Source organism: Rhinolophus sinicus, chromosome 1 (assembly GCF_057876585.1).
Source record: "Rhinolophus sinicus isolate RSI-liver-muscle chromosome 1, RSI-T2T, whole genome shotgun sequence".
Taxonomy (NCBI): Eukaryota; Metazoa; Chordata; class Mammalia; order Chiroptera; family Rhinolophidae; genus Rhinolophus; species Rhinolophus sinicus.
The window spans coordinates 64,046,526-64,061,631 of record NC_142501.1 but is presented as its reverse complement, the minus strand read 5'-3'; the positions used below and the strand labels follow the sequence as shown (position 1 = coordinate 64,061,631).

General features: G+C 38.8%; 1 pseudogene; it reads left to right on the top strand.

Moving 5' to 3' along the window:
* Window positions 1-11,094: 11,094 nt before the first annotated feature.
* LOC109447762 (ATP synthase F(0) complex subunit g, mitochondrial pseudogene) lies at window positions 11,095-11,398 on the top strand (annotated as a pseudogene).
* Window positions 11,399-15,106: the final 3,708 nt, after the last annotated feature.

Below are 15,106 nucleotides of genomic sequence, written 5' to 3'. Positions count from 1 at the left end.
TGATGAACAAAACAGACATCATAGACCTTACATTTGAGCTTAAGAAGATAGACATTAAACAAGTAGTGTAATATTCATATGTCAGTTAGTGATAGGAGCTAAGAAGAAAAACGAATCAAGGTAAATGGGATAGAGAGTAAAGGTGACAGGTAGATGATATTGTTTTATACGGATGGTTAGGAAGACCTTTCTGATCAAGTGACATTTGAGAAGGCATCTGAAGGAAGGGAGGAAGTAACCAGGTGGATATCTAAGGGAGAAGGGAATGGCAAGGGCAAAAACCAGGAGTGGGAATGTGCCAGGTGGGATCATGCTTGGGACAGAAGGGAGGGCAGTGTAGCTGGTGTCGGGAGCGGGGTTCGGGGTGTAAGCCAGGTGAGACGCGGTCTGAGCAGTGGCGGAGTGCAGGTCTTGGAGGACGTTGGATTTCACCAGCATGAGATGGGAAGCCACTGGAGGGTTTTCAGGAGCAGAGCAACGTGATCTAATTTGCTTTTAAGACCCGTTGTGTTGACAGTAGTCTTCAGGAGGGGAAGAGGGGAGAAATAGACAAGTAGGAGGCTATTGCAACAATCAGGTGAAAAAGATTATGGTTTGGAACAGAGTGGTAGTGGGAGGAAGTGAGAAGCACTTGGAATCAGAATATATTTTAAAGGTTGAGCTAAGCAGGATTTGCTTACAAATGGGATGTTGGATATGAGAAGAGGGAGTAAAAATGACTCCAAAGTTTTGGGGCCGGGTATCCAGAGGAAGGAGTTGCTGTTTACTGAGCTGTAGCAGCCTGGGGATACACTCAATTTTGGAAGGAGTCAAGAGATTCATTTGGATCTGTTATGTTTGGGACTTCCAAGTAAAGACTGGTAAGCAGATGTGTAAGTGAGTCTGGAGTTCAAAGGGGAAGCTCTGGGCTAAATTTCTAAGTGTCAGTATCAGCAGGAGATAGATAAAATTTAAAGCATGGAAATTAGCAGGCTAGAAAGGAGAAAAGACATGAGAAATGAGCCCTGAAGCACTCCAACATTCAGGGATAGAGAGACGATGACAAGGAACCTGCAAAGGCGACAGAAAACAAGCTGGCAGTGAGATTGAGGAAAACCCAGAGAGAGTGATGTCTTAGAGGCTGCTAAGCCAAATTTCTGAAGATTCCCCTCAATCATATACTCTCCCTATGGATAAGAACTCTTCGTATGAAGAAGACCTATAGCTGATTATTCCCCGAAAGTTAAGGAACTCAAATAGTCGTATATGCCTAAATTAAGAAATAATAAAAAAATTTTAAAAAAGTTGCATTACACTTGTGGGATTATGACTAATATAAATTAATTTTATCTTAATCGTCTTAAATGTTTAATCCTGTTTTCAATAAAAATGAGCTTCATAAAAAGAATTTGAATTAATATCCCAATCTGTCATTCTTTTCGATTGTGCATATCAGCTTAAGTTCTCTTCTTAGAATCTTAATATTTAATACTTTTGTGTAAAAGTCCATGGGGTGCATTTTTTTCTAATGGAAAGAAATAACTGATTGCTAATATCTGCATCTTTTAAGCCTCATATTAAAAAATGAACCATTTCTATTTAAGTGAAATGCATTATTGTCAGTCTTAAGTAGCCACAGGTTTGGGTGGAGGTCTGAGTTACAAAACTCATATTCAGTAAGTAGAAAATTTTTTCTAGTTTAGAGCAAGTGGTTCTTTAGTAACTTGAACTAAACCAGGCTGGTTTCTGTTTGGTGTTTTAGGACTTGTTTAAAAGGCTTTCGCACTTGCAGGCGTTGCATTTCTGCTCTTATTTGAAATGCAGTATGAGTATCTCAATCATTATAAAAGCCACCAGACATGTATCCTAATGAAGACAAATGTGCAAATAAGATTTGTGTTACTCTTGAGTGTGGGCCAGCATGACAGATTTTTAAAAATTCAAAAAGCTGAGAGTGATCTTAGAAAGTATGTAGGCAAATCCTATTGTTTTTTAGGTTAAGAAAATGAAGCCTGTCGGGTTATATGATCTGTCTCAACTAGTTATTGAGGAAATTGGGGTTAGAACCCAGGTGTCACACTGCCAGATCCGTTCTCTAACTATGGAGCTATATGTTAAAGGAAAAAAGTAGCAGGATTAGAGAAACTCATCTGATTGTAACACAATGTAGGGTCTCTGGCCATTTTTCTTGTTTTATATCAATGCTCCTTTGATTTAATGATTTAATGATTTTGCTGAACTTTAAAATAATCCCGTTAAATAGCAGATGTAAGTTATCATCATTCTCATTTTACACAGGTGATAAAATTGAGGCATAGAGTTTCGTTTTCTTCTCCAAGATCACAGAGCTAGTAAATGGGACAGGACCCAGGTCTTCTGAATCCTATTTAATGTGTCTTTCTACAATTAGTCATATAAGAGAAATATATAAATTATTTAACAAAATAATCTCAGCAGGAAAAAAAGCCCACTTTTGTGTTGCACACCAGTTGGGAGACAGGGGGGACAAGCTGATGATGGGAAATGGAATGCCTGAAAAAATAGTAACAACTAACAGCGTTGCCATAGTAACAAAACTGAGCAATTACAGGCATTGATGCAAATTTCTCTGAACAAAAAGAATCAAATTCTATGAAACAAGATAATTTTTGGTCAGTCCTTAGATAGTTTCAAAACACCAACTGCACAAGTGCAAAGATGAATAGATTTGAATTAACATCAGTTTCCGGGTGAAGACGTGGGAATTTTAGTTCACTGCAAACAGAATGTGATCCAATGTTATGATATGACTGCCCAAAAAAAGCTAATGCAATCCTGGGCTGCAGTGAATGAGGATGTACGGAGTAAACTTCACTGGTTATACAAAAGTTGGATCACATCTTGGTGCCACATTTTAAGACGGATGCAAAGAACTGAGCTTCATAGAGAAGGATGACCAGAATGGAAGTCTGGAAGCTATTTCCTCAGCGGAACTTTTGAAGAACTGGGGTATTACTTTGAAAACAAGGAGAATTAAAGGTTCTTTAAATGTATTCATTCACTCAACAAAAATTTATTGAGTATCCACTATATGTCACAGTAGTAGGGTTGGGGAACCGTGTGGAGAATTTTTGGTAGAGGAGTGACGGTATCTCACCTGTTTTCAAAGCATCATTCTGGGAGGTAAGTTGAGACTAGGGTGTGGCAAGGGAGGAAGCAAGGAGACAAATCAGGAGGTTAGTGCATTAATTTAGGCAAGAGCAGATATTATTTGGACCAGCATGTAGCAGTGGAGGAAAAACAAAGTGATTGGATTTTGGATATGTTTTTAATTTGGGATATGTTGCGTGTAAATGAAGAGAAGATTTAAAAAAAAAAAAATACATTAAACTTAATTTAAATTTCTGAGTCTTCAGAGGATAGCACCAGATCCCATGGATGGTGTCAGAAGGGGGAATGGGAGCAGAAGGAAAGAATTTGCCAGTTGGTAGAGTTTTCAATGGCAGAGAGGGGAAGTGGGTAAGGGGGTGGGAAAAACTGGAACATGCCTCTTTCTCTCCAGTGTCAGACCATTTTGACTCAGTGTCACAGAGGCAGAAAAAGTCCCTAACTTTCAAAAATATTATAGAATTTCAAAAAGTTCATGAAAAAAGCCATATAAATTGCAAACCACCAAACTGCTATTGTATTTTTTCCACAATAGTGTAAAAACAACACAATATTGAAAAAATATAAAAGGAGTATAAAGAAAGACTATGACCCACTGGCTTGAAGAGTCGCTTAGAATTACTGCTTTCAAGTAATTTACATGACCATCACCACCCTATAATCATTTTTTTTACTCTACGACTATGGAACATAATAGAAGAAACTAATAGGAAATGGAAAGCAAAGCTAAATATGGACAAATATTTCCACACTAAAATAGTCCGATGGGAGAGTAATTGAAATTGAACTCAGAGGACATAAAAATCGTATCTATGCCATTTGGGGAAGAACTGGAATGTGGGGTGAAAGTATGACTAACATAAAAGCAAAGAACTGTAGCTATTAAAAGTATCACAGCCATGGGCTGATTGTCGGACACCTATGAGTATTTTTAGTAATTGATAGAAATCATTTGGTTGTAATATAATCATGAGTTTATAATTCAATTAGTAATTATAAGTTAAGCCTCATCACTGTTGTTACACATTTGTATATAAACTGAATTATGTTGTTGATGTAAGAGATAGTTTGATTCTTTAATACATTTATTTATTGTCTTCTGTGTGCCAGGCAATGTGTCAGGGATACAATCCTGAATAAGACAAACACTGTCCCCTGTCTTCAAGTAATTTACAGTCTGGCTCAGTGGTTCTCAATGTTAATGCATTTGAAAACAACCTAAAGAATTTATTAGAAATGCAAATGGCCAGCTCCTTCCACTCTTACCCCTGAAAAAATGCTGATTAAATAGATCTCTAGTGAATCCCAGGAATCTATCTCCACTTTACACAAGTATCCCAAGGAGATCCTAATGCAGGTGGTCCACAGACACCAGTTAGAGAAATCACGGAACGTGACAGAGAGCCCCTGAGGAGAGACGACAGATTTCTATCAGCCTCTCAGGGGCAACAATGGTGACTAGATCAGGATGACTGCTTGCAAATAAGCAGGGATCCTTTGGTAAGAAATACTCATATTCGGTAGGAACTCTTGGATGATTCCTAGAAGAGGATAACTTCCAATTCCCAGGCTACACTTTTTCCCAGTGTCTGGCCTTGTGGGGACCATTTACCCATCAAGAGCCTGGGGGACCATCAGTCAATTTGCTAGGTCCTCCCAACCTCACCTCCTGCCTTGTTCTGCCACACCCGCTGCCTATGGAGGGATATACAATTAACCTGCCCTTATGTCTTCCTTAGCTAATTTGACCAAGGATGAATATATAACCCAAGGCCAGCCAATCTACAGGCTGGTCAGAGAGGAAATTTTTCTCTTTTGATAATCGGAACTAAGAGACATAGAGTTGTAGTCACTTGATTGTAGATTAAGCTAAAGGGTCATGAACAGTTACTATGAGATGGTTAAACAGGAACCAGCAAGAGTAGAGACCCGAATATACTATATGTAGAAAATAGCGGTGAAGACACAAGAGAGACACAAATATGAAGCAGAACACTTGGCCCCTGAGCAATCAAAAGAATAACCTCAGCCCTGACTTCCCATTTCCCAGCTCCATTCCCCTCTGACCCAGCTCTAATTCCTGTCCTTAGTGCCTTGAGCGTTCTTTCAATACAACTCTCATTTTTTGAGTCAACTAGAGTAGGTTCTGTCCATTGCAATCAAATTGTCCCTAAGGTAAGCAGAGACTAGATTCTTCGGGGAGGGGAGGGGGGAAGAAAACCTACCTACCAATTTATATATACTGTCTTGGTTAGATTTGAATTGCAAGCAACAGAAACAAACTCTAAGATAATTAAACTGTTGGAAGGCTACTGGGGGCACTTCGAAGTGAGATTACTGGACCAAGTTCTGAAATGAACAGTAACCAAGGTAACACAAGTTAATTTGGAAGCAGAAGGTATAGCCACTACCTCCTAACTGGAATGTGTAGCTGGCACACGACCTCTGGGTTGAATAAGCTCTAACCAGTCCAATTCATGCCACATTCTCTCAAGATTAAAAAAGTGGCCAAACCTAGGGCATGTACCTATGCCTGGTTTTATGAGGGCAAGGAAAGGAAGGAAACGCCCTTTGTTTCCAGAGTGGGAGGCAGGCACACAGTTCATCTCCTCTGAAAACCATACACCATGGAAAAGATGCAATTCCTAAAAGGAATTTGAGGCCTTTTGTGAGTGGGAATGGATACCAGAGATACTTTGAAATAGAAATAAGTAGCAAGAGACCATATGCTTACCCTCAGACAGAAAAAATTTACAGAGATGACTTGGTCTTCAGCATAAAAAATAATGTTCTGATGATTAGAGAAATGGAATAGCCAAGCTTGTGAAATAATGAACTTGTCACTCTAACTGTTTAAGCAAGAGTTAGATAAACATTAGTCAGTAACATTGACGGGATTTCTAAATTGGATGACAAATGGGTTCAACAACTTGTTCTTAATAGTACATGAAGACAACACATTTCGAGCCATATATCTATTTCACATCTTGGGTAATGAGTACCATATAACTATTAAATGCTTTATGAAGTAGCTTCGCCTTTTATGCATCTTGAAATTATTCTTTTAAGTTTTAAACTGCCCTGCTTATTTTCCTGTCCCTGCATCTCGAATTGTGATTGCTGAAGTAGCTTTGCCTTGAGCTAAAGGTGTAATCTTGCCCTGCACTTTGGGACCACATTTATTCCCAGGCTTAGGAAACAAGAAGAGGAGCCACATGAGCCCCTGGATGGAGGGTGACCAGCTCAACACACAGGCTGCATCACAGCACAGGCGTCCTGATGCTGCTATTCCAGTCCCCTGGTAACCAGGGTAGTGCATTGTTTTCTTGTAGTGAACACTTCATCTGGCACACCTGTCTCCCCATGGACTTAATTTCTTGTTGCCGAACTGCCTGTTAGTCTCTACTTCTGAAGATTACACCTTTGAATGTCTGACTGTATCAGGCAGCAGGGTTCAATGCTGGAGATACCACCTGAAGTCTTTTAAGCAGAAAGGGATTTAATATGGAGATTTAGATCATTACAAAAATCACTGGAAGTTTGGGTTATAACTTGAGGTCCAGGAATGACTCCCCAAACACCATGAAAAACTGACCTCCCAGGGAAGTTACCTCCTCTGCCATCAGAGGTCTGGAAGCTGATGTGACTGCCGCTGCAACTGCCTCTTGACAACAGGGAAACTGGAGACTGGACAAAGAAGACCTCAGAGTTCCACGATTGTGTGTCATCCATAAACAGCCAAAAGCAGCGGTAAGAAAGCCTCCACTTTAGCTCTGCCTTTTCAAATATGTGTAGGTGCATCTAATTGGAATTTAATCAAATATAGAGCTCTGCTGCAAGGAAGTCTGGGAAATTTATTATCTAGTTTCCCATCTATTTCAGTATAGAGAGCCACACTACAAGGAAGTGGCAATGAACGCCAAGTGCCATATCCAACACATCAGGTCTACGTGGCACTGGAAGTCCTAGCCAGTATATTACAGCATGAAAAAATAAGTGAAAGGCATACAGTCAGAAAGGAAGGAGTGAAACTATTCTTATTCATAGATGACATGATTTCATACAAGGAAAATTATCACAGACCGACAAACAAACAAACAGAAAATACTGGAAGAATTAAGTATGGGTATAGCAAGGTCCATGATACAAGGTCAACATAAAAAGGTTCAGCTGCATTTCTCCATATGAGCAATAAACAAGTGAAACCTAAAACTTTTAAAATACCATTTATAAGTAGCATTAGAAAACATGAAATACTCAGGGATGGATTTTATAAAACATGTGTAAGATCTGTACACTGAAAATTATAAAATATTACTGAATTGAAAGAAGACCTAACTAAATAGAGTTATATCATGTTCACAGATTGGAAGACGATATAAAAATGTACATCCTACTCCAACTGACCTTTAAATTCAATGACAGCTCAATCAAAATCTCAGCAGGTTTTAAAAAAAGACATTAATAATCTGATTTTAAAATTTATATGGAAAGGCAAAAAACCCAGTATAGTCAAACGAATGCTGAAAAAAACTCCACAAAGTTAGATATCTTACACTACCTGAACTTAAGACTCTTGGGTTCCCGGACACAATTCCAAGTGTGTGTGGCAGGGGTGGGGGTGGGGGCAGCATGGGAGGGGGAGGCCTCCCACACAACACCAAGCAATTCTCTGGCACCAGCAGGGTCTCTGAAAACTCTCCTCGATTCTGACATTATCTGCCTGTATAGACAGCAACAGATTCCACACCTAAAAGACTCAGTGACACAAGACTGACACGCTCCCACCCCCGTACTACTGACTAACTGGCTATAGATCAGAGGTTCTCCATGCGGTTTGATTCATTTTCTGGAGTGGTTCACAGAACTCAGAAAAACCTTTACTTCCTAGATCACTGGTGTATTATAAAAGGATAGAACTTGGGGGCAGCCAGATAGAAGGGATGCACTGGGCAAGGTACATGAGAAGGTGTGCAGAGCTTCTATGCCTTCTCCAGGCAGCCAACTCTCCCAGCACCTCCGGATGTTCAGCAACCTGGAAGGTCTCCAAATTCCATCCTTTGGGGCTTTTATGGAGGCTTTGTTGCACGGGCATGATTGATTAAATCATTGTTGATTGATTCAACCCCCAGGCCTTCTTCCCTTCAGGAGGGACTGAAAATTCCAACTGTCTAATCACATGCTTTGTTCCTCTGGTGACCAGCCCCCATCCTTAGGCCACCTAAGGGCATTCCAATGTCACATCATTAACATAGCAAAAGACACCTTTATCGTTCTCTACACTTAAGAAATTCCGAGGGTTTTAGGAGCTCTGTGCCAGAAATGGGGATGAAGACCAAATAATCTATTTCTTAATATGAATCGCAATATCACAAAGACATATTCTAAAATTACAATAATCAATACAGTGTGATATCAGTATAAGAATAAAGCTATAGATCAATGGAATAAAACAGTGGTTCCAGAAATACACCCACACATATATGCTCAATTGATTCTCCACAAAGGCGTCCAGGTAATTCAATGGGGGAAAAGGATAGCCTTTTTTAATAAATGATGACAGAACAACTAGATATCTGGGAGGAGGGGAGTATAAATTTCAATTCTTCCTCATACCATATACATAAATGAACTTGAATGGATTACAATTTACAAACATAAAACCTAAAATAAAATGCTTCTAGAAGAAAACAGAAAAATCTTCATGACTTTGACATATACAAAGATTTCTTAGGATACTGCATAGTTTTTTAAGATTCAAAGAGCTTTGGAGTCAGGCAGATTCTCTAGTTTTGCCACTGATGATATTCAAACTTATAGCCTACTAATTTTATTATTCTTAATCCAAGTTTCCTCTTCAGTAGAGCTTTCTGTAAAATTAAATGAAATATTATATACAAAGTATTTCCACTCTGTTTATTGCATAGAATACACCCACAAAGTGATAGCTATTAATATAAACAAAGGTAACTGTCACATTCATGACTTCTATAAGATTTGCATAGATTCTAGTCCGATTCTGCAATTTTCAAGCATCCCAGGTGAATAACAGCCAGGTAGCAAATTGAAGCTGAGGCTTGCATTTTAAACTGAAGTTCCTAAAATTCTGGTCATTTTTTTTTAAAAAAGTGATAAATTGAATGTCATTAAAACTAAAAACTTCTAATTTTTTTAAAATTTTAATTATTTTATATTAGCTTCAGTTTTACAAAACAGCATGATGATTATACATTTATACCCCTCACAGAGTGATAACTCCCTCTCCCAATCTGCTACCCCTCTGACATCATATATAGCTGTCACAATACCGTTGACTCTATTCCCTGTGCTGTACTCCACATCCTGTGACTATATATATATATAAAATATAATTATAGTTGACTTTCAATTTAATAAAATGAAAAGGTAAACCACAGACTGGGAGAAAATATTCACAATACATGTATCTGATAAAGAACTTGTATCTCCAATGGTCATAATTCAATAAGGCAAACAACACAAACAAAAAATGTACAAAGTGTTTAAACAGACACCTCTCAAAAGAAGATATACAAACGGCCAATAAACACACGACAGCATGCTCAACATCACAAGTTATTAGAGAAGTGCAAACTAAAACCCAGTGAACTACAACAACACACCTGCTAGCATGGCTACAATTCAAAAGGGTGAGCGTACCAAGTGTTGCCCAGGACGTGGAGCAGCCAGTACTTTCATACATTGCTGGTGGGAATGTAAAATGGTGCGCCCATCTTGTTTACAATTTGTCAGTTTCTTACAATACACACACCATGCATAAAACACAATATACACTTCCCATATATAAACAATAATATAAACAGCCATTTTAAAATAGAGGCGGAGCTGCCATGCGGAAGATCTGCCTTGCATGCCTCAAACCTTCGGATGCTAAAAAACAAGGAAAAATAACCTTTGGACTGGGCCTAAGCAACATTGTTTCCCAAAAAAACTGTTTGCAACCATAATAAGAAAGCAGTTATTATGACTACTGGACTGGAAATTAAGAACATTATTTAGAATTAATATTACTATGCTATGTTATCTGTCCCAATAGAAATGCATTCCGGGTACTGATGTAATTGTTCCCCTTCCCTTTCTCATTAAACACCCATTGCCTTTGTCTCCTAATTTGAACATTATCTGAGCTTCTGCCTGAATGAATGATTCCCAAATAGCTATTCCTATTGATCTCAAATAAATGCTTGTTTGCCTCTCACTTTGAAAGGCCGTTTTATTTTTAGGTTAACACATATAATTTAGCAATTCGACTTGGTATTTGCTCAGGGGAAATGAAACATATCCACACAAAGATTTGAATATGAATGTTAATAACTTTATTCTTAATGGACAAAAACTAGAAACAATCAATCAACAGGTGAATATATTTAAAAAATTTTGTGTGACTACTAAAAGTGAAACTGCATTGGAACTACTCAGTAATAATAAGGAATGAACTACTAATACATATCAATATGGAGACATTTCAAAACCGTTTTTTTTAGTTAAAAAGCTAGACATGAAAGAGTCCACAGTATACGCTTCCATTTATTTGACATTTTAAAACAGGAAAAATTAATCCACAGTGACAGACAGCAGAATGACGTTTGCCTTTGATGGGAGGTGGGGAGAGAATGACAGCAAAGAGACATGAGTGAACATTTGTCTTTACTTTGAATGGAATAGTAGTTACATGGGTACACTTTTGTCAAAACTCAACTAACAATACACTTAAAAAACGTGTATGTTATTATATGTAAATTATGTATATCAATAAAATTAAACTGTAAAAAGTCAAACTATATACTGTATGTACGTCTGATCATAAAACAAATCCCCAATTTATACCCCCCTGCAAGGAACATGTAATCATATCTTTTTTTTTCCTACACTGAAAACATTGGGGACTCGGCTGGCCATTCAAGGCCATGGACTTTCCAACCTAGAACCATGGCCTAACTTGTTCTTAAGCTCGTGGTGAAGGCCCCGACGCTGGTAAACACTGCTGCAACTTGAAGCCCGCATTGGCCACATTTTAGCACTATGCCAAGGTGAGCTGTTTCCTCCGATCCATGAGATCCCTACAGCTTTTCAGAGCTTGAAAAAAATAGTCAATAGTGCTCAAACTGGTAGCTTCAAACAGCTCATAGTTAAGGAAGCTCTGCTGAATGGTTTAGTGGCCACTGAGGTGTGGATGCGGTTTTATGTCAGCAAGATCACAAGCAAGTGTGACATCAATGGCTATAATATTTGAAGACCAATCTTTCGCATCTGTTTCTTTTTGGTTTATTATTTGCATGTTCTTGGACTATGTGTGATCAGACCACTATTTGAATAAAAGATGTCCAGAAAAAAAGAAAGAAAGGAAACAACACTGGAGATGATACATCTGAGACTGAGGTTAGTTAGTATGTCGCTAGGTAGACAGGGAGGTCCCTGGTGGAATAAACAAAAAGACAGCCATATCCTGAAACTCCGAGGCTCTGGAATGTCTCCTTCACTCCAGGACAAAGATATGAGAATATGCCTTCAGGTTAATAAATTATCTCAAATCCCTTTTGGCCAGACAAAGGAGCAGATCGGATAGATAGGAATGGGTTACTTCGGTAATCCCTTCAGGATGGGCAAACAGGACAAACCTGATAGATGAATTCCATTAGAAGGCGCCAGCTCCCTTCCCCAAGCAAGCAAGGGAAGGTATAAAAGTAAGAACTTTTGCCTCAGTCACTGGGCACCCCCATTCGGGACCCCTCCGTTCGGGAGCTCTGACCCTTTGCTTTCAATAAACTATCTTCCTTCGTAACTTTTTTGCTTCTCCCTGGTTCGTGTGTCCACTCTTCGCCTTCACGAGACACCATCTGGCCCACACCCAGAAACTGCCGACAGATCCAACATCATCTACATCAAATCCTTTAAAATTTTTCCATTTGCTATGCAAAAAGAGGTATCTAATTGACTTGAATTGACCAGAAATTAGTGACTGTTAGTGTCTTTGGTCTCTCTCTCTCTCTCTCTCTCTCTCTCTCTCTCTCTCTCTCTCTCTCTCTCTCTCTCCCCCTCCCACTCTCTCCTCCCCCCATCCACCCCCTCTCAATAGTATTACTGTCTCTCTCCTCTCTCTGAGTCAAAAACATAGGAACTATGTTGAATTTCTCCTAACCCTATCTGTCATAATCATTTGCAGGTCAATTGCTAAGTCCTTTGTAAGAGTTTTTGCATCAGCATCATTTCCTTTCTCACCATTACTTCTGCCACTTTAGTTCATTTGACCTTTTTATTTACTCTATTATAAGCAGACCAGCCAAGTTAAGCCCTTACCTCTAAGTTCGCCTTCCAATCCAACCTACTTTCTGTTCTGTAGTTAATTTTCTGAAGCATGTCTTCATAATCGTGCTCACAGGATCAAAAACAAACAACAAAAGCAAGTTTCAGCGGACTGCTTACTAAATAAAATCCCAACACCAGCATTCAAGATACTCTAGAATTAAGCTGCAGTCTGCATTCCCAGACTTACATTCCATTATTTTCTTACATCTACTCGGGCCGTATAGTGTAATGGTTGAAAACTATTATTATTATCTCTTATTAACAAAAGCAACATGGAGAGCCAAGTACTTCTAACATTTCTAAATAAGCTGTGTGCAAAGGGCAACCTCTGACACTTCATCAAATATTCAGAAAGCCCTCTAGTCATAAGCCACAGCTGTTTCTATGGTCTGGTTTTCTTGGAAAGCATATGTTTCCTTCAGGTCTACTACCATAAAAATGATGCTTGCCTTCTCTTGTGTTATTCAGAGACATATTTAGCTAATTCATTCTACAAACAAGGATTCATATAGAGAACATGGCCTTTTGAACCTGAACAAATCTGTATTTTAGATAGTCAAGTTACCTTAGTCATGTTTTCAGTATAATTTTTTTCTTTGTCTTAAATGATACAATCTTTATTAAAGTCAACAAATATTTATTGAGGACTAACTGTGAAATATACTGTACTAATGCCTATAGAAAACTAAAAGATGAATAGGGTAAAGCCCTTTAAACATCTTGCAATCTGGTAAAAGGTCAAGATAATAAATCCTGAAAATCTTTAACTTAAAGTAAAAATATTTTTAACACTCCTAGAGGCACATAAAATGCTATACAATGGCTGAAAGAAAGGACAAGTCATATCCGGTGTGTGAACCAAGGTTTTTTGACAAGGTCCTGGAAGGAGAGGTACTATTTTGACAGGCAGAGATAGTTCAAGAAGGCTTTCTAGGCAGAAGCAGTATTAAAGATTATTGATTGAAAAATCAACTAAAGTAGGTGGTTTGTCATCCAAAAGGATTTATTCAGGGGAAAAAGAAAAGGTTGCAACCCAGTGCGTGCAGACATGGCAAGCTATATGCACAGTCTGGCCTGTGTGCCAAGATGGAGGGGTATTTATAGAAGCGAAAAGGAAGAAAAGGAAAGGGGACTTTAGAACCATAGAGCTGTTATAAACATAGAGCTCTTCCTATAGGGTTCTCATGTGTAGAATTCTCATGATTATGCAGAATGTGAGAAATTCCATAATACGATCTTGCTCCTTCCATAGACCCTCCTGACTGACGATGTTTGCTGAAAGTTCCAGTTAGTCTGTAGCACTATAAAACCGAAGAGTTTAGAGAAATGTTTGGGGTTTTCAGGGAGCGGTTAACCAGTGTGCCAAGCTGACTGATGCATAGTGTCCTTAAAGGGGCAGTTAGACCGCTGTCAGTAGAAAGCCTGGAGTGGAGTGGCGGGCTGAGGGATTTAGACGTTTGTCCAAAGCAAAGAGCCTGTTAAATGGTATATAGCAAATGCGTGGTTGCCACAATGTTTGAGGAAGATTACCCTGTAAGGATAGCGGAAGAAGGAAGGAATCGGAAAACAAGGAGGAAAACTAGGAGGATAACTCAATACCAGGTGAAAAGTAATACATTGGGAGGAGGGAGTCATAAAGAGGAAGGTAAATAGAAGTGGCATTTCAAAAAGCTTTTACAGGGCTTAGAAATGTATATTAAAGGTAAAGGAGGGGAAGCTAAGATGAATATTGGCTGCGCAGATATATTACACAGGCACTGGGCTCGAAGGTTTTGTCGCAGCATCTGGGCAACGTTAGAGGAGCAGCAAAGAGGTCTCCAAAGTTTCCAGATTAGGGAATGGCGACAATGCCTGTAACATTAAGAGAAACTGGGAAATTAGGAGATAGTTTAACTTGGATGTGTTGAGCTTGATATTCTGGGGGAATACTTAGGTGGTGATGTGTCATAGAAATTGAAAATAAAACAAGGGAGCCCAGGAGCAGCGCCCAGGTAGGTGACAGGTTTGGAAATCAGCCAGATAGTAGTGATAGTGAGAGCTGAGGATAAGATCTCCAAAAGCTGTGGAGAGAGAAAGGCTCTGGGCTGAATGAGAATAATGGTGATAGCCCTCATCATCACTACGATCGCTACTAAATGACTAGCATCAGGCCAAACGCTTTCCATGTTTTAGCTCATTGAAGCATCACAATCAAGGAACCTGAAAAAGTGATCGTTATGACTAACCAATTATTAATACATGATGTGAAAAATTAAGTTTTAGAAGTAGAATCCCAGATGATTTCAAGATGTCAAGTAGCAAAGAAGGGGGTCATAGAAGGGATAAGGAAAGAGCACCAAAGTTCAATGTCATTTTTAGAGAATGCTGCTTCACTCCACCTGTTGATTATTAGTCAAGTAGAAGTTTAACGCGTATTAGAAAGTGTTGAAGGGGTATAGTGTGCCCTCAAGTTATTGGAAGGAGGAAAGAGAATGCGAAAAAACAACAAGTGCCTATGAAGGTATGTACAGTTATGAACCTTTACAATCTAACAATATAGCATCAAAATGTATTTTTAAACTGCTAGAAATAGACAGATACAGAGGGTATATCTGTATCCCAAAAAAGTATACACATTTTAATAAAGTAAAACTGT